Here is a 24,214-nt window from a genome sequence, read left to right on the forward strand (position 1 = left end):
CTCAAGAACAAAATGTCTTCCCTTGCTGTGATAATCAAAGAGAGCAGGCGCAGGCAAATATGTGTCCACAACATGTGATTGGTTAAACATCAGATTATAAGTGAAGTCATGAATCCTTCCTTTAAGGTTTTTATGCTCTTTCAAAGCATCAAAATCTAAATACCGAGTGGGTAGGATAGGATCAAAGGGCAAAGGTGAAACACCCAGCCCTCGTGCTAGACGTGTGGCATAAATTCCACCATAGAACTAGCCACTTTTGGCGTTGTGCTGAAGTCTACGTGCAACAATCGCTCCAAGGTTATAATTCTTTTCACCGGTGAGAGCGGTGTGAATGAGGCTCAAGTCTGGCGCACAAACTATGCAAAAGTCTTGTTTGCCTACTATGCATTTCCCGTTAAATAATGCAAAGTACTGAATCGTGGGAAAGTGAATGCTCTTTATTCTTCCTTGTCTCACTCCTCTATTTTCACCATAACAAAGGCTAGCCAAGAAAGATTCGTACTCAGCCTTTGGTGGCTCATCAAGCGAACCGCAAAATGGAAGTTTGCAATGGGAAGCAAAATTCTCCAGTGGAATAGTAAATGGATTATCATAAAGCATAAACGACACCCTAGACTCACGTGGAAAATATTTAAATTCTTTGACAAAAGATTCAGTGAGAAGATGGCGTTGTTCACACTTATCTGAGAGGTAGGGACCGAGACCGGCATTGTGAACATATTGCTCAAATTCATCCTTGATGCCTACCTGCACCATATATTCATCGCAAGGCCATAAGCAAGTTTTGCTGGCGGCATCTCACGTGGAACTTTCACTTGGTTCAACGTAAGACCGGCGAGCAGAGCTGTCACTAGAGGATGCCCCCGAGGATCGCCTCCTCAAAGAACTCCTTCCAAACAGGTTCATAATGTCCGCGTACAATTTCTGAAAATAAAATTTTTGAGGTGACAAAAATTTGTCAACAAAACTTTATGAAATTGATAGCAACTACTCAAAGGGATACATAAAGGCCATATCAAGCATTCAAACTACTTAGAACACTAAGAATTGAACATGCAAGCTCATCTACAGTAGCACCAAGAGTAGCTAATTATTCAAAGTATAAACCACTAAAACAAAAACTAATTGGACAAATGGTGGAGTCACATACCAAGCAACAATCCCCCGAAACAGTTTCGGAAACGGAGCTTCGAGCAAAGAGATCGAAATCCGCGGGTTTGAGCTCAAGAACACGGGAGAGAGAGCAATGGGGATTTTTTTCTGGAGGTAAGTGATGATGTGGGATGAAGATGTAAGTGAGGGGCCCACGTGGGGACCACAACCCACCACGGCGCGCCTCGGGTCCTCGCGCGCCCAAGTGGGTTGTGCCCACCTGGTGCACCTCCCTCTGGTATTATTTGCACCAAAAATTCTTAAATAATCAGAACAAAATCGTATTAAGTTTTCAGGGCATTCTAAGAACTTTTATTTTTGGATCATTTTTATTGCACGGAAAATTCAGAAAACGGACAAAACATGGCATTTTATTTTATTTAACTAATAAAAACAGAAAACAAAAGGTAGGGACAGAAGGTAGTGCTTACTAAATTCATCAACTTCATACCACTCAAAAATGAATCATTAATAAGGTTGATCAGGTCTTATTAACAACCACTTTCGATTAGCATGAAACCGAAGAACTTTCGTAAATCACTAAGTTACCTCAATGGGGATTTGCATCTCCCCAACAATAAGCATTTCATATTTCTTTTTGACAGTAGGTAGAGGTATTTGAAAACTTCCAATAGTGATTGTCAGAGATTTTTCAATAACATTAATACCATTCACTTGGAATTGTTTCTTCAAAAAGTGCACCGTATGCTCATTACCATTAATATGAAAAGTGACCTTGCTTTTATTGCAATCAATAACAGCCCCTGAAGTATTCAAGAAGGGTCTACCAAGGATAATCGACATGTTGTCATCCTTAGGCATCTCAAGTATAACGAAGTCAGTTAAAATAGTAACATTAGCAACAATAACGGGCACATCCTCACATATACCGATAGGTATGACAATTGATTTGTCAGCCATTTGCAAAGATATTTCAGTAGGTGTGAGTGTATTCAAGTCAAGTCTTTTATATAAAGAGAAAGGCATAACACTAACACCAGCTCCTAAATCACATAAAGCAGTTTTCACATAATTCTTTTTGATGGAGCAGGGTATAGTTGGTATTCCCAGGTCTCCAAGTTTTTTAGGTACTCCGTCTTCAAAAGTATAATTAGCAAGCATAGTGGAGATTTCAGCTTCCGGTATTTTTCTCTAATTTGTGATGATGTCTTTCATATACTTTGCATAAGGAGGCATTTTTAATATATCAGTCCAGCGAGTACGCAAAAAGACTGGCCTCGGCATTTCAGCAAAGCGTTCAAATTCTTCATCATCATTCTTTTTAGTTGACTTGGGTGGAAAAGGCATAGGTTTTTGAACCATCGGTTCTCTTTCTTTACCGTGTTTCCTAGCCACAAACTCTCTTTTATCATATCTTTTATTTTTAAGTTGTGGGTTATCAAGATCAACTAGTGGTTCTATCTCAACATCATTATCTGGTTCTTTATAATTTGGTTGAGCATCTTCATGAACATCAGCATTATCTTTTTCATTATCACTAGGTGAGTGTTCATTACCATATTGAGTTTCAGCATCAGGGATAAAAGTTTCATTTTCATTATCTGGAGGTTTTTCTATTTCAGGTTCACTAGAGTTGTGCAAAGTCCTATCATTTTTCTTTTTCTTTCTCTTTTTAGAAGGACTAGGTGCACTAGTGTTCTTTCTTCGTGAGTCTTGTTCAATTCTTTTAGGGTTTCCCTTAGGATAAAGTGGTTCCTGAGTCATTTTACCTCCTCTAGTTGCAACTCTAACAGCAAAGTCATGCATATTATGATTCATTTCATCAAGTAATTCTCTTTGTGATTTAGCAACTTGTTCTAACTGGGTTTGAACCATAGAAGCATGTTTTCCAACACCTCTAACATCATTTGAGATTCTAAATAACAAGTCACTCAAGTGAGCAGTTGCTACCTCTTGAGCACTGCGTTGGTTTTCCCTTGAAGAGGAAAGGGTGATGCAGCAAAGTAGCGTAAGTATTTCCCTCAGTTTTTGAGAACCAAGGTATCAATCCAGTAGGAGGCTACGCGCGAGTCCCTCGCACCTACACAAACAAATAAATCCTCGCAACCAACGCGATAAGGGGTTGTCAATCCCTACACGGTCACTTACTAGATTGAGATCTGATAGATATGATAGGATAATATTTTTGGTATTTTTCTGATAGAGATGCAAAGTAAAATAAAAGCAACAGAAATAACTAAGTGTTGAAAGATTAATATGATGGAAGATAGACCCGGGGGCCATAGGTTTCACTAGTGGCTTCTCTCAAGAGCATAAGTATTTTACGGTGGGTGAACAAATTACTGTTGGGCAATTGACAGACTTGAGCATAGTTATGAGAATATCTAGGTATGATCATGTATATAGGCATCACGTCCGAGACAAGTAGACCGACTCCTGCCTGCATCTACTACTATTACTCCACACATCGACCGCTATCCAGCATGCATCTAGAGTATTAAGTTCATAAGAACAGAGTAACGCTTTAAGCAAGATGACATGATGTAGAGGGATAAATTCATGCAATATGATAAAAACCCCATCTTGTTATCCTCGATGGCAACAATACAATACGTGCCTTGCTGCCCCTACTGTCACTGGGAAAGGACACCGCAAGATTGAACCCAAAGCTAAGCACTTCTCCCATTCCAAGAAAGATCAATCTAGTAGGCCAAACCAAACTGATAATTCGAAGAGACTTGCAAAGATAACCAATCATACATAAAAGAATTCAAAGAAGATTCAAATATTGTTCATAGATAAACTTGATCATAAACCCACAATTCATCGGTCTCAACAAACACACCACAAAAGAAGATTACATCGAATAGATCTCCATGAGAGAGGGGGAGAACATTGTATTGAGATCCAAAAAGAGAGAAGAAGCCATCTAGCTAATAACTATGGACCCGAAGGTCTGAGGTAAACTACTCACACATCATCGGAGAGGCTATGGTGTTGATGTAGAAGCCCTCCGTGATCGATGCCCCCTCCGGCGGAGCTCCGGAACAGGCCCCAAGATGGGATCTCGTGGGTACAGAAGGTTGCGGCGGTGGAATTAGGTTTTTGGATCCGTATCTGATTGTTTGGGAGTACGTAGGTATATATAGGATGAAGGAGTACGTCGGTGGAGCAACATGGGGCCCACGAGGGTGGAGGGCGCGCCCAGGGGGGTAGGCGCGCCCCCTACCTCGTGGCCTCCTGGAAGCTTCCTTGACGTAGGGTCCAAGTCTCCTGGATCATGTTCGTTCCAAAAATCACGTTCCCGAAGGTTTCATTCCATTTGGACTCCGTTTGATATTCTTTTTCTGCGAAACTCTGAAATAGGCAAAAAACAGCAATTCTGGGCTGGGCCTCCGGTTAATAGGTCAGTCCCAAAAATAATATAAAAGTGAATAATAAATCCCAATAATGTCCAAAACAGAAGATAATATAGCATGGAGCAATAAAAAATTATAGATACGTTGGAGACGTATCAGCAGTCATATCAGAATTATATTTCAATTGTTTCATAACATTTGCATTGAAGTGATCTTGTTTTCTAATGTAGTTTTCAAACTCATAAAGGCATTGACTGAGATGCATATTGTGAGGATTATCATTTTCATTGAACTTCATAAGAGATATACCTCTACCACCTTAGGCATTGGTGGTGTATTAAGCCCATGTATTTCTTCAATAGGAGGTAAATTTTTAACATCCTCAGCTTTAATACCTTTTTCCTTCGTAGATTTTTTTCCCCTCTTGCATATCTTCAGGACTGAGATATAATATACCCCTCTTCTTTGGAGTGGATTTAGGCGGTGGTTCAGGAATAGTCCAATCATCAAAAAATTTCAATATGTTATTCAATAATTCTTCAGCTTGAGCAATAGTTCGTTCCCTGAAAACACAACCAGCACAACTATCTAGGAAGTCCCTAGAAGCATCGGTTAGTCCATTATAGAAGATATCAAGTATTTCATTTTTCTTAAGAGGATGATCAGGCAAAGCATTACGTAACTGGCAAAGCCTCCCCCAAGCTTGTGGGAGACTCTCTTCTTTAGTTTGCACAAAGTTAAATATTTCCTGTAAGGCAGCTTGTTTCTGATGAGCAGGAAAATATTTTTCAGAGAAGTAATAAATCATATCCTGGGGACTACGCACACAACCAGGAGTAAGAGTATTGTACCAAGCTTTAGCATCACCCTTTAATGAGAAAGGAAATAATTTGAAAATAAAGTAATAGTGAGTTTTCTCATCATGAGTAAAAAGGGTGGCTATATCATTCAACTTAGTAAGATGTGCCACAACAGTTTCAGTTTCATAACCATGGAAAGGATCAGATTCAACCAAAGTAATTAACTCTGGGTCGACAGAGAATTCATAATCCTTGTCATCAATAAAGATAGGTGAAGTAGCAAACTAAGGATCACATTTCATTCTAGCATTCAGAGATTTTTCTTTATACTTGCATAGTAATTTCTCTAGATCATCTCTATCCTTACAAGCAAGAATATCTCTAGTTGTCTCCTCATTCATAACATAACCTTCCGGTACCTTAGGCAATTCATATCTAGCAAGGCTAGTTCTAGCAGGTGTTTCAGGAGTTTCAGTTTCAAGCTCATCATCAGATTCAACAACATCATGTTGTATTACTCTAGCAATTTGTTCATCAAGAAATTCATCAAGTGGCACATCAGCATTATCAAGCAAGGTACTAGCATCATCATAAGCATTATCCATAGCAGAAGTAGCATCATCAATAACTTGTGACATATTAGAATTCATAGCATGTGGTGGTGTTGCAAGTTTACTCATAACAGAAGGTGAATCTAAAGCAGAACTGGATGGCAGTTCCTTACCTTCCCTCGTCTTTAAGGGAAATATCTTAGTCTTTGGATCCTTCAGATTCTTCATAGTGATAATATGATAATAATCCCAAGTGACTCAACAAATATAGCTATGCTCCCAGCAACGGCGCCAGAAAAAGGTCTTGATAACCCACAAGTATAGGGGATCACAACCATTTTCGAGGGTAGAGTATTCAACGCAAATTTATAGATTCGACACAAGGGGAGCCAAAGAATATTTGAAGGTATTAGCAGCTGAGTTGTCAATTCAACCGCACCTGGAGATTAATTATCTGCAGCAAAGTGATCAGTAGCAAAGTAGTTTGATAGTTTTGATAGCAGTGACAGCAGCGACGGTAACAGTAAAAGTGATAGCAGTAATTTTGTACCAAGTGTAACAGTGATGATAGCAGTAGTAACTTAGCAGAAACAATAAGGATAAACTCGTAGGCATTGGATCGGTGACTTGTTGGATGATATTCATCATGTGACAGTTATAACCTAGGGCGATACGACACTAGCTCCAGTTCATCGATATAATGTAGGCTTGTATTCCGTAAATAGTCACATCTTTTGTCCTACCTTCCCGTGGCAGCAGGGTCCATATTGGAAACTAAGGGATATTAAGGCCACCTTTTAATAGAGAACCAGAACAAAGCATTAACACATAGTGAATACAGGAACTCCTCAAACTACGGTCATCACCGGGAGTGGGCCCGGTTGTTGTCACTCCAGGGTTGCCGGATCATAACACGTAGTAGGTGACTATAACTTGCAAGATCGGATCTAAAACATGGATATAATGATGAATTCATAAACGGTTCAGATATGAGTTCATGGCACCCGGGCCCAAAGTGACAAGCATTAAGCGTAGCAAAGTCATAGCAACATCAATCTAAGAACATAGTGGATACTAGGGATCAAGCCCTAACAAAACTAACTCAATTACATGATGAATCTCATCCAACTCCTCACCGACCAGCGAGCCTACAAAGGAATTACTCACTCCCGGTGGGGAGCATCATGGAATTGGCGATGGAGAGTGGTTGGTGATGACGAAGAACGAAGATCCCCCTGTCCGGAGCCCCAAACGGACTCCAGATCTGCCCTCCCGAGGAAGAACAGGGCTTGGCGGCAGCTCCGTCTCGTGGATCATGATAATTCTTTCTCCCTTATTTTTTTTCTAGAATAATGTGATTTTATAGTATCAGGGGGGTCGTCAGTAGGGCCACCAGGTGGGTACAACCCACCTGGGCGCGCCAGGAGAGGGGGCACCCTGGTGGGTTGTGCCCAACCAGGGGCCCCTCTCTGGTGGGTCTTGGCTCCAGAAATTCTTATTATTGATATAAAAAATCCTCGCAAAGTTTCGTTCTATTCCGAGAACTTTTATTTCTGCACAAAAACAACACCATGGTAGTTCTGCTGAAAACAGCATCAGTCCAGGATTAGTTTCATTCAAATCATGCAAATTAGAGTCCAAAACAAGAGGAAAAGCGTGAGAAAAAGTAGATACGTTGGAGACATATCAGGGGGCTGCCGACGGCTTGAAGAGCCACTCTTGAAAGATGCCAGGCTCCTGAGGCAAGCACCAAGACGCCCTCTTGGCGATGTCGTCTGCCTCCTTGTTCGTGCTGCGCGGCACATGCTACAGTTGCAGACCCAAGAATTGTTTCTCAATTTTGCGTACCTCCTCAAGGTATGCCTCCATGTGCTTGTCTTTCGGCTTGTATGCTTTGTTGGAGAAGTTGACGAGGAGCTGGGAGTCGCCCTTGATGGTGAGGCGCCTCACTCCCAAAGCTGCTGCAGCCTTGAGGCCTGCGATCAGGCCTTCGTACTCCGCGATGTTGTTGGATACCTTCTCGCCCTGCTGGAAGCAGAGCTTCATGGCGTAGTAGAGCTTGTCCTGGGTAGGTGAGATGAGCACGGCTCCAGCCCCCGCGCACTGACGTGCAAATGCACCGTCGAAGTACATGACCCAACCCTCCGGTGCCTCGCTTCCCGGCAAGAGGGAAAGGTCCTCACCCACTTCTGGGCCTGGAACATCAGTCCATTCTGCCACGAAGTCGGCGAGCGCTGCACCCTTGATGACTCTGGTGGTGCTGAACTCCAACTGGAACGCCTGCAGTTTGATATTCCATTCGGCGACCCTCCCCGCAGCATTGGAGCTCCGGAGCACACTCTCCAGTGGGTAAGCTAAGACAACTTTGATAGGGTGGCCTTGGAAGTAGTGGCACGGCTTTCGGGAGGCGACGAGGAGCACGAGCAAGAGCTTTTGCGGCATGGGGTAGCGTGCCAGCGCATCGCGTAGCACCATGATGATGAAGTACACCGGGTGCTCGACGAGGGCTTAAGTATCGGCGGGGTCTTGTACCTCCTGGGGCCGAGGGCCCTCAGGAGCTTGTTCATCAGTTGAGGCATCCACAGCCTCCGGAGCACTGTCTTCAGTAGCCGTTCCGTCGGAAGGATTGGCCGATCTGCCTGGAGCGCCGTTGACTGGTGGGGCGGCCGGGGCCTCAGGAGCACCATCCTGAGACCGCGGCGCCCCGTCCGGGAATGAGGTGCTCTGCTGTGAGCCTTTGGTCGGGCGCTCCTCCCTGACCGCCACCAGCGTCGCGCTGGCAGAGTGAGGTGTGGCGGCCATGTAGAGCACCAAGGGCTCAAGGGGACGTGGTGCTACCATCACCGGTGGGCTGGTGAGGTACCTCTTGAGGTCTTGGAAGGCCGCATGAGCCTCCGGAGTCCACTTGAATGGTCCTTTCTTTTTCATCAGCTTGAAAGAATGGGAGGGCGCGTTCTCCCAACTTAGAGACAAAGCGCCCCAGCAAGGTCGCATAGCCCGCCAGCTTCTGCATCTCCTTGAGGGTTTGTGGTGGGCTCATCCTTTCTATGGCCTTGACCTTCTCCGGGTTGGCCTCGATCCCCCTGTGTGACACAAGAAAACCCAGCAGCTTGCCGGAGGGGACGCCAAACACACATTTCTCCGGATTGAGTCGCAGATCCACCTTGCGCAAGCTGGCAAATGTTTCCTCCAGTTCTTCAATAAGAGTCCTTGCCTCCCAAGACTTCATCACTATGTCGTCGATGTAGGCCTCGTCGTTCTTACCGAGCTGCTGGCCCAAAGCGATGTGCATCTGCCGCTGGAAGGTTGCTCTGGCATTAGGCAACCCAAACGGCATGCAGGTGTAGCAATACACCCCGCATGGGGTCAGGAAAGCCGTCTTCTCAACATCCTGCACCGCCATCTTGATTTGGTGATAGCCCGAGAAGGCGTCCAGGAAACACAGCAGGTCGCACTGGGCGGTGGAGTCGACGATCTAATCGATGTGTGGAAGTGGAAAGGGGTCTTGAGGGCAAGCCTTTTTGAGGTTGGTGAATTCGACGCACATGCGCTCCTTCCCGCCTTTCTTGGGGACAATAACCGGGTTTGCCAGCCATTCCGGGTACCACACCTCCCGAATGACACTAGCCTCTTGCAGTTTGCGGGTCTCTTGGACGATAAACGACTGCTTCTCTCTGGACTGCCGCCGCGCCTTCTGTTTCACTGGGCGTGCGTTAGGGCACACCCTCAGGTGATGCTCGATTATTCCCCTCGGGATCCCAACCAGATCCTTGGGCTCCCATGCGAACACATCCTTGTTCGTGCGTAAGAAGCTGACCAACGCCTCTTCGTGATCTGGAGGGAGCCTGGTGCCTATGGTGAAGGTGGCGCCCGATGCCCCGTCTTCATCAACTAGCACCTGCTTCGTCTCGACACGATCTTGAGAGAACAATTGCTTCTTTTTCGCTGGCGCAGCCCTCGAAGCCTCCGGGGCCCCTTCCTCACTTTGTCGTGCTGCCGCTGCAGCCCTGAAGGCAAGCTTGAGGGCCAATAGTGCGTCCTTGGTCTCCCCTGCTACGGTGAGGACGCCGCAGCTTCCCGGCATCTTCATGAGATTGTAGGCAGGGTGAGTTGCTGCCATGAACTTGGCCAAGGCCGTGTACCCGAGAATGGCATTGTACGGGAGGCCGATGCGGGCGATGTCGAGGTTGATGAGCTCGGTGCGGTAGTTGTCGCGGGTGCCGAAGGTGATGGGGTGGTGGATCTGCCCTAGGGGGCAGGTGGATCCATCGACGACTCCAAAGAAAGGCTTGGTGGGACGGAGCCGGGCATGGGGCACATAAAGCGAGCCGAATGCTACCACAGAAAGCACATTGAATGCTCCACCGTCGATGAGGGTCTTGGTGACCGCCACATTGCAGATGGTGGGGGTGCAGAGCATCGGGAGTGCACCCGCGCCTGCGGTGGTCGCGGAGTGGTCCCTCGAGTCAAAGGTGAGGTCGGTCTTAGGCGCCGCCCAATTCAGAGGAGCTCCCCACTGCACCTGGGCGGCACCCACCTGGTGAAAGAATTGCTTGACGTGACGGTCCGAGGGCGGCACCTGCGAGCTGCCGAGGAGGGCTGCGACGGCATGGGGCGCCGGTGCCGTGATGCGCGCGACGAAGACGCCGCGCAGCTCCTCCCTGGAGGCCACTGAAGACTCTGGCAGGCTGAGAAGCCAGGCACGCGGCGCGCCTGTGAGGGCCATGGGAAGCTAGTTCGCTATGACCTTGTCGTCGCCGCCGGCTGCAAAGGCAGCCTCCTCATATGCTCGGACAAAACCTCCTGGGTCCGCTGCATCGTCGTATCGGGGCGGCAGCTCCGGCCTGAACTTGGGTGGCCACTGCACCTGCCGTAGGGCGGGGTGAAAGCTCGGAGGCCCACGGCTCCCCCGAAAGCACGCGTCGGTCCGGTCAATGGAGCAGCGCCCGCCATGAGAGCCGAACTGCGGAGCGCAGCGGACAGAGAGGCAGATATTTGATGCACCCCTACCTGGCGCGCCAAATGTCACATTCCGGGCTCCGCAGACCCTTGATAGATTCGAACTCTGGGTGCGTGCGAAGAACTCAACCTCCCCAGTCTGCCTACTCGCCAATCTCACAGCCTAGCTCGATGAACGGGAAGGAAACGGGACACAACAGTTTACCCAGGTTTGGGCCACCTTGCGGTGTAAAACCCAACTCCTGCTTTGTGGTGGATTGGCCTGGAGGTGGGCTGAGGATGAACTAGTACGGTGGAAGAACAACCTCAGGAGGTGTGTTCTTGAGCTGGTGGGGGGAGAGGATGATTTGAATGATCCGTCCCCTTCTACAGTGGTGGTGCTGCTCTACTTGTAGTGGGCTTGGTCCTCTTTCCCCAAAATGGAGGTGGGAAGGGATCCCACAATGGCCAAATTCAAAGGGATACAACTAGTACATCTTATCCTGACAAAAGTAGTCTTCGCCTACAAAAGCCTCTGGTCGTGACGCCGTGGTGGGCTCGGCGATGACCTCCGTCCAGCCGTCCTGGCGGTCTTGGTCTTGTTGCATGGAAATGGAAACCTTTGGCTGATTCCTCGGGACTCCGCACCTGCGCTTGCCTCCTTAGCACCAAAGAGGAAACTGCTGTCATGCGCCCGCTGGCGCCCGCCTGGCCATGGTCGTCATGGCTAACGTCATCCGAACCTCACGAGGTGAGGGCTTGCATAGGAATCTCTGCTCCTCAGGAGCCAGCCTGAGGAGGCAGCTCCTTCTGGAGGTCTTGGTGTCGTCCGCCTCGCGAGGCTTGGCCCCTCGCAAGGGTCTTGAGTTGTTGACGCTGAAGATGGGCCGTACCAGGCTGTTGATGGAGCCACGCCGTGGGCCGCAGACAGGCAAGTCTGGGTACCCCCGTTCCCAAAATGCTGATAGTAGCCCCCGGGCCCAAGGCGTGCTCGGACTTGGCTTCGTGGCGAAGCGAAGGGGCAAAGACGAAGCACCGCGGGCCCCGACCACTTGCGGCCTTGGTCGACGCGTGATGATTGATGGGACGTGGGTGCCTCCGCTTCCCCACGCCACCTCGGCAACTGTTCCACTTGACAAGAGCCTGTTGCATGTAGAGAAAGATCATCATTACATGGGATCATGGAGGCCAGCGGTTGGCCTCCATCCGGCTATAAATGAGGGGAGGGGCGGAGCCCCCTTCGCTCATCTCCATCTTCTTGCTGCCCGCTCCTTCTTCTTCTTGGCCTCGCCATCTTGTTGTAGCATCCATGGCGCCCGCGAGAAGGTTCTCCTCCGCCGAAAAGGGGAAGGCCCCCAAGGAAGGGCCAGGTTCTCCGCCGCCCAAGAGAGGCCGTCGTCGCCCCCGCAAACATGTTACGACCCCGACGGTGACTCCTCGAGGGTGCGGGTCCGCCCCTTTGAGGGCTGGCGTTACCTTGGGCGGCCGCGGTGGTGCCTCCTCCCGCGGCGACTCCATGGCCTACTATTCACCCACCATCTACTGCCTCGCTTTAGCCTCCACCTGCTACTGTTCATCCACCGTCGACTTCCTCCAGCCTGCACCTGCTACTGTTCATCCACGGTTGACTCAATCAAGCCTCCACCAGTTACTGTTCACCACGGGGTCCTGTTCATCCAGCCTCCACCCGCTATTGTTCAATCAGCCCTCCACATGGGGTCCTATTCAACCAGCCCTCCATGCGGTCCTGTCCATCAACCCTCCACCGGCTACTGTTCATGGAGCCTCCACGGGGTGTTGTTCATCCACCCTCCACTGGCCTCCTCAATCGGGGTCCTGTTCATCCAGGGGCAACGGCCTCTACTACCACAGGGTCCTGTTCATCCAACCCCCACCGGGAACTGTTCATCCAACCCCCAACAACGACCACTGTTCATCAAGAGGCAGCAGGTTCGATCGGCTTCAGTTAGCAGCAGTAGCGAAGGAATCGCTCGATCGGGTTTAGTTAACAGCCAAGGGATCGACCGATCTCTCAGGTTCAGTAACGCGCGTAGCTAGTGCAATCGCTCGGGTTCAGTAAGAGAATGCCTCGCTCGGGTTCAGTTAGAGCCCAACGCCTCGCACACACGCGCGTACATGTACGAGAGAAACATGCAATCCCTCTGTGCATCACTCAGCCCCGGCCACCCACCATAACCGGGAACTCCCTGAAATTTTCCTCGCACTCACTTCTACCACAATTTTTTCCATCATGGACGGCCCAAAGAATGTCATGCAGGTGCATCTCCGGCCCGCCCAGGACGAAAAGCCCATTTTCTGTCATGATTTTTGCCATAGAAGTAGGAGCCCACTACATCTACGATGATACCGGGTTTTGTCACAATTATCGCCATAGAAGTGTCATAAGCATGAAAGGAAAAAATTCGTTCGGCCCAAAATCTCACGGATGTGTCTTTTTTTTGGTAGTGCACCTCCTCCTTCCTTCCTCCCGCACTCCAATAAGGAAAGGGGGCGCCACTTGGGGAGGACCCCAAGTAGGATTCGGCCTACTTGGGGGCGCCTCCTGGCTGTTCCCTCCTCCCCCACCTATATATATGTGGGAGGGGGCGCCTAGCAGAACTACAACAATTGCTTAGCCGTGTGCGGAGCCCCCCTCCACCGTTTACACGCCCGGTCATATTTTCGTAGTGCTTAGGCGAAGCCCTGTGGAGATAGCTTCACTATCACCGTCACCACGCCGTCATGCTGCCGGAACTCATCCACTACCTCCCCGTCTTGCCGGATCAAGAAGGCGGAGGACGTCACCGAGCTGAATGTGTGCTGAACACGGAGGTGTCGTACATTCAGTACTTGATCGGTTGGAGCATGAAGAAGTTCGACTACATCAACCGCATTATTAAACGCTTCCGCTTATGGTCTACGAGGGTACGTAGACACACTCTCCCCTCTCGTTGCTATGCATCTCCATGTATAGATCTTGCATGTGCGTAGATTTTTTTCCATGCAACGTTTCCCAACAGTGGCATCCGAGCCAGGTCTATGCGTAGATGATATGCACGAGTAGAACATAAAGAGTTGTGGGCAGTGATAGTCATACTGCTTACCACCAACGTCTTATTTTGATTCGGCGGTATTGTGGGATGAAGCGGCCCGGACCAACCTTACATGTCCACGTACATGAGACCGGTTCCACCGACAGGCATGCAACTTGTTTTGCATAAAGGTGGCTGGCGGGTGTCTGTTTCTCCTACTTTAGTTGAATTGAATTTGACTACGGCTGGTCCTTGAAGAAGGTTAAAATAGCAAACTTGATAAATCATCATTGTGGTTTTTGCCGTAGGTAAGAACTGTTCTTGCTAGAAGCCTGTAGCAGCCACGTAGAACTTGCAGCAACAAAGTAGAGGACATCTAACTTGTTTTTGCAGGGCATGTTGTGATGTGATATGGTCAAGACGTGATGTGATATACATTATTGTATGAGATGATAATGTTTTGTAATATCGAGAACCGGCAAGAGCCTTTGGTTTGTCTCTTTATTGTATGAAACGCAAGCGTCATGTAATTGCTTTACTTTATCGCTATGCGTTAGCAACAATTGTAGAAGCAAAGTTGGCGAGACGACCCCAATGCAACGATGGAGATCAAGGTGTCGAGCTGGTGACAATGGAGATCATGACGATGCTCTGGAGATGGAGATCAAAAGCGCAAGATGATGATGGCCATATCATGTCACATATTTTGATTGCATGTGATGTTTATCCTTTATGCATCTTATTTTTTCTTAGAACGGCGGTAGCATTATAAGATGACCCCTTCACTAAATTTCAAGATAAAAGTGTTCTCCTCGAGTATGCACCGTTGCCAAAGTTCGTTGTTTCGAAGCACCTCATGATGATCGGGTGTGATAGACTATACGTTCACATACAACGGGTGTAACACAGTTTTGCATATGCAGAATACTTGGGTTAAACTTGACGAGCCTAGCATGTACAAACATGGTATCGGAACATTGGAGAAAGAAAGGTCGAACGTGAGTCATATAGTAGAAATGATCAACATAGATATGTTCACCATTGATGACTACCCCATCTCACGTGATGATCGGACATGGGTTAGTTGATTTGGACCACATATCACTTAGATAACTTGAGGGATGTTTATTTAAGTGGGATTTCTTTAGTAATTTGATTAATTGAACTTAATTTTGCATGAACTTAGTCTTATAGTTTTGCATATCTATGTTGTAGATCAATGGCCCGAGCTACCGTTCCCCTGAATTTTAATGCGTTCCTAGAGAAAGCTAAGTTTGAAAGATGATGGTAGCTGTCGGTGTCAAAACCAGCGGATCTCGGGTAGGGGGTCCCAAACTGTGCGTCTAAGGCAGATGGTAACAGGAGGCGGGGGACGCGATGTTTACCCAGGTTCGGGCCCTCACGATGGAGGTAATACCCTACTTCCTGCTTGATTGATCTTGATGATATGAGTATTACAAGAGTTGATCTACCACGAGATCGTAGAGGCTAAACCCTAGAAGCTAGCCTATGGTATGATTGTTGTTCTACGGACTAAAACCCTCCGGTTTATATAGACACCGGAAGGGGCTAGGGTTACACAGAGTCGGTTACAAGGGAGGAGATCTACATATCCGTACTGCCAAGCTTGCCTTCCACGCCAAGGAGAGTCCCATCCGGACACGGGGCGAAGTCTTCAATCTTGTATCTTCATAGTCCAACAGTCCGGCGAAAGGATATAGTCCGGCTGTCCGAGGACCCCCTAATCCAGGACTCCCTCAGTAGCCCCTGAACCAGGCTTCAATGACGATGAGTCCGGCGCGCAGATTGTCTTCGGCATTGCAAGGCGGGTTCCTCCTCCGAATACTCCACAATAGTTTTTGAACACAAGGATAGTGTCCGGCTCTGCAAAACAAATTCCACATACCACCGTAGAGAGAATAATATTTCCACAAATCTAAACTGCTGACAACTTTTCATGACGCGGCATCACACCACGGCCCGGTCATTATTCGAACCGTTTTTCACAACCGTCCACTGCACATATTGCGAGGCGGTTTCCTTGGCACGTCTTGTCGAAGCAGAGATCGTGTCCCTTATCATGGGATTCTCATCAATACGGGCGTGGGTAACCCAACCGCGCCTTTAATCACGGCGCTTGGGGAATAAGCGAGTTTACCAGGTAGGTGGGGAGGCGCATAGTTTCTTTCGCCCTTATAAAGGGACAAAGATTCACCCCTTTCACCCACGCCTTCTTTCTCCTTGCTCATCCATTCTCGCGCACTCGAGCTCCAGCACCCAAGTTCCCGTTCTTCTCCTCAAACCACTCCAAGCATGTCCGGAGCGGGAGGCAAGTGGATGGTCTCCTCCGTTACGGAGGAGGACATCACAAAGCTGCGGAGAGCCGGATATCTGGCCGCGGATATCGCACACCGGTTGCCAAATGAGGGGCAGATCATCCCTACTCTAGAACCCCACGAGCGGGTGGTTTTCCTTACCCACTTCGTCCGCGGACTGGGATTTCCCCTCCACCCGTTTGTCCGCGGGCTCATGTTCTACTACGGGCTGGACTTTCACGATCTGGCCCCCAATTTCATCCTCAACATCTTGGCGTTTATCGTCGTGTGCGAGGCCTTCCCTCCGCATCAGGCCCCACTTCGGCCTGTGGCTGAAAACCTTCAATGTCAAACCGAAGGTGGTGGTCGGCCAGCAAGCGGAGTGCGGAGGCGCCATGGTGGGCAAAATGCCCAACGTCACCTGGCTCGAAGGCTCCTATGTGGAGACCATAAAGGGATGGCAATCGGGGTGGTTCTACATCACCGAGCCGCGCGACACCAACTGGGTGGCGGCCCCCGAATTTCGATCCGAAATCCCCATGCGGCTCACCTCCTGGAAAGAGAAGGGCCTGTCCTGGGGTTCCTCGGTAGAGCTGACCGGACTCCAGACGTGCATCAAAAACATGATGAGCAAGAAAATCAAGCTCGTCAACATGGTCCAAGTCATGCTCTTTCGCCGGATTCTCCCGTGTCAAAGACGGGCGTTCAATTTGTGGGAGTTCGACCCGGCCGAGCACCAGACGCAGCGAGAGCTCTTCGACACGACGCACAAGGATGTCTGGAGGGTGCTGTTTAAGGGCGCCGAGGTACCTCATCCCCTTACCGAGGACCGCGGACTCAGTGCAAAGCACCCTGCCAATCCGGTAAGTCTTACATCTCATAAGATGTTCTTTTCCCCAGTATAACCATGCGCGGGATCTAAGCCTCCACGCCCTTTAACAGGACTGGGTAGAGACAGCGGAGCAGATCGATTGTCCGGCTCCCCTGCCCGAAGATCCAGCATATGCTCTTCTAACGAAGATGCTGGTTCCGGCACCTTACGAGGTGCCGGAGAAAAAGGCCAAGAAGAAGGCCACGGGGACCAGGAAGGGTCTCCGGCGCAAGGTGATATTGGACTCATCGTCCGAGAGCACCGAGGCGCACTCCTCCCACGAAAACGAGGAGGAGGAAGAGGAAAGGCTGGGGGGACAAGAAAAGGAAGGCCGCCCCATCTGGGGCGGTCGAAGGGTCCAAGAAGGGCAGGACCCTCCTTCCGGACAACTCCACCACCGCCGCCTTCAGCGAAGAGGAGTGGTTGCCCAGGGACAAGCCCCTGGCAAAGTCGTAAGTATCCGGATATCACAATAGTTTTGGTATGCTTTGTTTTATTGCTCCTTATCATGCCGAACATGATCATGCAGTCCCTCCAAGGTCCATATTGATGTATCCGAATCGGATGGGTCTTTGGACCCGTTGGCGATGAACAGCGATTCGCTCCCGACCGCCACCTCCCCCCGCCCTACGGACGACGCCGAGGTGTTGTCTCGAAGGGTAGTAGCCCAAGGGGAGGTAGTCTTGGAGGCGCCCCAAGGCAACATCCCGGACACTAGGCGCACGGGGAACAAGACTCCCGAGGGCTCCAATGGCGGGGGCAGCAAGCTTGGCCCCCAGCCGAATACTGTGCCGGAACCTCCAGTGGTTCCGGACTCTGTCAGGTGATCCCTCGCTAAGGGGGGTGAGCCGTCTGTGCCGGTGACCTCTGTTCATCCAGAGGCATCAGACAACTTGCTGGAAGCGCTTCGCATTGCTTCCATTGATGAGGAGCACCGCACTATCATGAGTGCGGTGGTCAAGAAGGTTCAGTCTGCAAAAAGCGGATTAACTAAAGCCTGTGCCAGCCTCCTAACAGGCTTTGAGGTAAGTAATTAAATTATAAGAAAGTGGTACAACATAGATAGTAGCCCCTGATGCTCTATTTGGCGTTCTCAAAGAAAGGCCGAACAGAGGATCAAATAATAGTCGCAGGAGTCTAATCATAATATGTCTATGTCCATATGCAGGCTTCACTGCTGGCCGCTGCCGCACGTACTGCAGAGGTCGCCGCACTGAAGCGGGACCTTGAGCAGTCCAATGGAGAGCTCGGCCTTGCCAAGAGGCAACTCGAAGAGAACAAAGGTAAGTGATACCCCGTCTGTATATTGATAAGAAAAACAAAGGTGGTTTCTTAGATCATAGGATCGTCATGAATTTTGCTAGGGGCCACGACCGAAGTGGCGACCCTGAAGAAGGCGCTGTCCGAGGCCGAGGACAAAGCGGCCAAGGAGCGCATCGAGCGAGAGAAACAAGAGGCCCGAGTAGGCGAGGTGCAGCAAGAGCTCCAGGCTCTCGTCAAGAAGCACGAGTCCTTGGAGCTTGACTCTAAGACGCAAGGGTCCGAGCTTGCGAAGGCCCTCGAAAGCGCATAACATGCCAAGGTCGAAGCCCAAAAGGCCCTCCAGGAAATTGAGGCGGTTAAGAAGATAGCGGCGGGTAAGGCATTCATTATGCAAAGCAAGCATGTGAAAGAACATTTCTTTTTACTTACCCGAGTTCGGAGCTCTCCAGGAGCGTTCGCAGATCTACCCTGCAGTGTGTCAGATGCCACGGAGTTTTACCGGGCCGAGGAGGGGAGCTCCACGGAGAAGTTCTTCTGGTCTCAGTATACTGGGACTGAACACCCAATGCCCTTGAGCGACCAGCTGAAGCAACTGGTCGAGCTCCACAAGGTGGCCGAATAGGCCATGAAGGGTCTTATAGTCCGGATGTGGCCTGGCGAGCCCCTGCCTGATAGCTACTTCGGTCTGGTGAGGCATCTTGTGAATGCCTGCCCACGGCTTGAAGTCATAAAGCGGTCCGTCTGCATCGAGGGTGCGCGCAGGGCTTTTGCCCGGGCCAAGGTGCACTGGGCGAAGCTGGACGCCGAAAAACTGGTGAAGGAGGGGCCGCCAGAGGGCAAGGAGCATCGCCACCCCGAGAAGTATTATGAAAGTGTCCTGAAGGGTGCTCGCCTTGTGGCGGAGGAATGTGCTAAGGATGTAATATTTGAATAAATGTACTCATGTGATCCTGTAATATGAAACGAGTTCATTTGCGCTATGCAACGCTTGTGAATTTAAAATATTACCTTCTGTGCGGCCGTTTATAAAATCTGAGAGTTGGCCAGTCGTCGGCTTCTGCCCCCATGTGGCTAGTACTGAGGTGTTCGGGATAAATCTGAGCACTCTTTATCCCAATTTTGGGTCCTTCGAGGGAGGTGTTTAGCGCAACGAACCAAGCAATCGGACTATAAGGCTTTATCACTCTCACTTAGCCATAGAAGTCTACAATTTTAAATTTTGGCGAAGCCCCTGGTATTCGGAAGGCCGAATTTTGGGGCGCTATATACGCCTAAGTCAAGCAAGGCCGACTCCTCGCCCGAAGCGGAAAAAGTCTTTAAGGACTTGAGACCTCTCAAACAGCGACCAGCTCTCGCCGCATCATGACAGTCAGTTTTCGGCTTTCTCTACTGAGGTGCTCGTCCGGAAGAACCGGGACACAATCGCAGTAGTTCTCCTAGCGCTACCTTAGCCGATATAGCGGAACATAAGGTACCAAAACATGGGAGCCGGGCAAACCCAACTATTGACCCAAGACATGATTCGGAGCTGATGCATATAATGCTATAAGTTCGGGGTGCCGCACTGTCGAAAGTGTTCGGACTTCTCACGCCGTGTTTATGGGGTATACTGAAGCCCCTAGCGTACTGGTCATACCAAAATGTACGGGTGCAATTTGTCGTAAATAAGCAGACAAGAGAAAAAAGAAAGGGTAATGCAATAATAGGCTAACACTATGCATTGTTATTAAATAGTACGTCGAAGCGTACTGATACAAGTAGTGCAATAAGCAGAAAATAGGACTATTTGACATGTCCTATCCAAGGGCAAGCTGCGTATGCGTATTTAAAATAGGTATTTTGATCGTTATCAGAGACCACCTGGGGATTCCCTTGTACGTCCTGGCTTCTTGCCTCCTTGGTATTTCCTTCCCGTAATGCGTCCAGCAATCAGACTGCCAAAAAGGGCTTCCAGAGAGTAAGGTCCTAAAAGAGAGAAAATGATAAAGGTATACAGCCCCTGGGGCGGTTGAACCGCATTGTGGGACGTGTCCTGGCCATGCCTCCGCCTATGCCCATGGTATTTTTAGTGCGTAATTATGTACGCGCGGCACAGATTTCGTCGCTTGACCGGGGCTAGGACGGAGGCCGAATTGCTAGGCGAGCTCTGAACATGCCAGGCGATCCTGCTGCAGGTTACTCCAGACTCGCTTGAAGGTGTCCGGGGTCTTTATCACCGAATTGGCGGTTTGCCTTGAAAGGCTGCTTTGTTCTTCTTCTGCGAGGGCTGCAGTGTGATCCTCCGTGCGGAGCGAGCGTTCTGTGTTTCCATTGACTGTTATAACCTCGCGAGGTCCTGGCATTTTGAGCTTGAGGTATGCATAATGCGGTACCGCATTGAATCTGGAAAATGCGGTTCGTCCGAGCAGTGTGTGATAGCCACTGCGGAACGAGACGATATCGAAGATTAACTCCTTGCTTCGGAAGTTGTCCGGAGATCCGAACACCACTTCCAGTGTGATTGAGCCCATGCAATGGGCCTCTACACCTGGATGACACCTTTAAAGGTGGTTTTAGTGGGTTTGATCCTCGAGGGGTCTATACCCATTTTGCGCACTATATCCTGATAGAGCAGGTTCGGGCTACTGCCGCCGTCCATAAGGACTCGAGTGAGGTGAAATCCGTCGATGATGGGGTCAAGGACCAATGCGGCAGATCCGCCATGACGGATACTAGTGGGGTGGTCCCTGCGATCGAAGGTGATCGGACAAGAGGACCATGGGTTGAACTTTGGGGCGACTGGCTCCATCGCATAGACGTCCCTTAGTGCACGCTTCCATTCCCTCTTGGGAATGTGGGTTGCGTATATCATGTTTACCGTTTTCACTTGTGGAGGGAACCTCTTCTGTCCTCCTGTGTTCGGCGGCCGAGGCTCTTCCTCGTCGTTGCTATGCAGCCCCTTGTCCTTGTTTTCGGCGTTCAACTTGCCGGCCTGCTTGAACACCCAGCATTCTCTGTTGGTGTGATTGGCTGGCTTATCGGGGGTGCCGTGAATTTGACACGAGCGATCGAGTATGCGGTCCAAACTGGACGGTCCTGGATTACTTCTTTTGAACGACTTTTTTCGCTGACCGGATTTAGAGCCACTGAATCCGGCATTGACTGTCGTTGTCACCGTTGTTGCGGCGCTTGTGTCTGTTACGACATGGTCTGCCGTTAGTATCCTTTGTATCTGAAGTGCCATGACTTCTTGATGTATTGTTGCTGCGAGCCAGCCAGCTGTCTTCGCCCGCGCAAAAGCGGGTCATGAGCGTCGTGAGGGCTGCCATAGACTTCGGCTTCTCCTGGTCGAGGTGCCGGGCGAGCCACTCGTCACCGATGTTATGCTTAAATGCCGCTAAGGCCTCTGCATCCGGACAGTCGACAATTTGGTTTTTCTTAGTTAAGAACCGGGTCCAGAATTGCCTGGCCGATTCCCCTGGCTGCTGAGTTATATGGCTCAAGTCATCAGCATCCGGTGGTCGCACATAAGTGCCTTGGAAGTTGTCAAGGAATGCATCTTCCAAATCCTCCCAACTGCCAATGGAGTCTGCAGGCAAGCTATTCAGCCAATGCCGAGCTCGTCCTTTGAGTTTTAGTGGGAGGTACTTGATGGCATGTAGGTCATCACCGCGAGCCATGTGGATGTGGAGGAGGAAATCCTCGATCCATACCGTGGGATCTGTTGTACCATCATATGATTCAATGTTTACGGGTTTAAAACCCTCTGGGAATTCGTGATCCATTACTTCATCAGTGAAGCATAAGGGGTGTGCGGCGCCTCTGTGCCGGGCTATATCACGACGCAGTTCATACGAATCTTGTCTGCTGTGTTCGGCCCGGCCGGATTTTCTTTTAGTGTATCCGGCATGACGATCATCGTCACGTGTTGGGGCGCGACCCCGTGATCCATAGATCGACCTTGCATGTTTTGTTTTGTTTTCCAATACGTCTCGCAGGTCCCGCGTATTGCCTTGGGCCTTGGTATTTTTGTTTGAATGGCGGCGGGGTGCAGGCTGGACTTCGGGCTGATATGCCTCTCTGTCTCGGCCACGAGGTGGCCGATCAGCCGCATCATACGCTGGTGATGTAGGTTTCAATGCTTCCTCCTCGAGTTGAGGTAGCAACCTGCGCTTTGGGTAACTCTTGGTTGGGTGCTCGAGTTCGTATTCCTCGGCTGCCAGGACTTCAGTCCATCTGTCTGCTAGCAGATCTTGATCAGCTCGAAGCTGTTGTTGCTTTTTCTTCAAGCTGTTTGCTGTGGCTATAAGCCGGCGCTTGAAGCGCTCCTGCTCGACGGGATCCTCAGGCACGACAAATTCTTCGTCGCCGAGGCTCACTTCGTCTTCGGAGAGGGGCATGTAATTGTCATCCTCTGATTCTCCGTTTGCTGCCTGTTCCGGAGGGCTAGCTTGTTCATCCTCCCGCTCGAGGTCTGGCTGGAGGGGATTGTCGTCGTCTTCGGCACTATCTGGAGCGTTATTGTCTATTGTGCCGGTATCGCTGCTTTTGCAATGGCAGGACTTAGAGCGGCGCCGCTGACATTGGTGCTTGGATTTCTTCTTGGAGGGATTATCCTCCGTTGTCTTATCGCCATCACCTTCTTTGGGGGTGTCCATCATGTATATATCATACGATGAGCTGGCAGTCCAGCGCCCTATGGGCGGTGGTTCTTGTTCGTCTCCTGCATCGTCGTCCATACCGTCGATGTCTTCGGAGCCGAAGTCAAGCATGTCGGTTAAATCGTCGACAGTGGCTACTAAGTGGGTGGTGGGTGGGGCGCGAATTTCTTCGTCGTCCGCATCCCATTCTAGCCGGATATAGTTCGGCCAAGGGTCTCCTGACAGGGAGAGAGACTTCAACGAGTTTAGTACGTTGCCAAAAGGCGAGTGCTGAAAGATATCCGCGGAGGTAAACTCCATGATCGATGCCCAATCGGATTTGATGGGCACGGACGCAGGCGGCTCGGAGTCCGTGGCCGGGGAAGAATCCAATGGTTCGGCAACACGGGTCTCGTAGGAGGTGAAGTCAGTATTCGGCTCTATCGCCACTGAGTGTGCGGCCTCCGTGGCGGGGTCCATCCACCCGTCCTCAGATGGCACAATTTGTTCCGGATTGAGGGCCGGAGTGGTTGCAGGTGTGATCTCCCGAACACTGTCCTACGGCAGAGCTAAATCATGCTCGTCGTGATTGTGCGGCGCACCTGACATGGGCTCGAATCCATCGAAGATCAAGTCTCCGCGGATGTCGGCAGTGTAGTTCAAGTTTCCAAACCTGACCTGATGGCCAGGGGCATAGCTATCGATCTGCTCTAGATGGCCAAGCGAGTTGGCCTGCAGTACGAAGCCGCCGAATACGAAGATCTATCCGGGGAGGAAAACCTCACCCTGGATCGCATCGTTGCCGATGATCGAAGGAGCCATCTAGCCTTACGGTGACGACACAGTGGAACTCTCAATGAAAGCACCAATGTCGGTGTCAAAACCAGCGGATCTCGGGTAGGGGGTCCCGAACTATGCGTCTAAGGCGGATGGTAACAGGAGGTGGAGGACACGATGTTTACCCAGGTTCGGGCCCTCTCGATGGAGGTAATACCCTACTTCCTGCTTGATTGATCTTGATGATATGAGTATTACAAGAGTTGATCTACCACGAGATCGTAGAGGCTAAACCCTAGAAGCTAGCCTATGGTATGATTGTTGTTCTACGGACTAAAACCCTCCGGTTTATATAGACACAGGAAGGGGCTAGGGTTACACAGAGTCGGTTACAAGGGAGGAGATCTACATATCCGTACTGCCAAGCTTGCCTTCCACGCCAAGGAGAGTCCCATCCAGACACGGGACGAAGTCTTCAATCTTGTATCTTCAATGTCCAACAGTCCGGCCAAAGGATATAGTCCGGCTGTCCGAGGACCCCCTAATCCAGGACTCCCTCAGTAGCAACTACACGGA

Source organism: Triticum aestivum, chromosome 6D, assembly GCF_018294505.1.
Source record: "Triticum aestivum cultivar Chinese Spring chromosome 6D, IWGSC CS RefSeq v2.1, whole genome shotgun sequence".
Taxonomy (NCBI): domain Eukaryota; kingdom Viridiplantae; phylum Streptophyta; class Magnoliopsida; order Poales; family Poaceae; genus Triticum; species Triticum aestivum.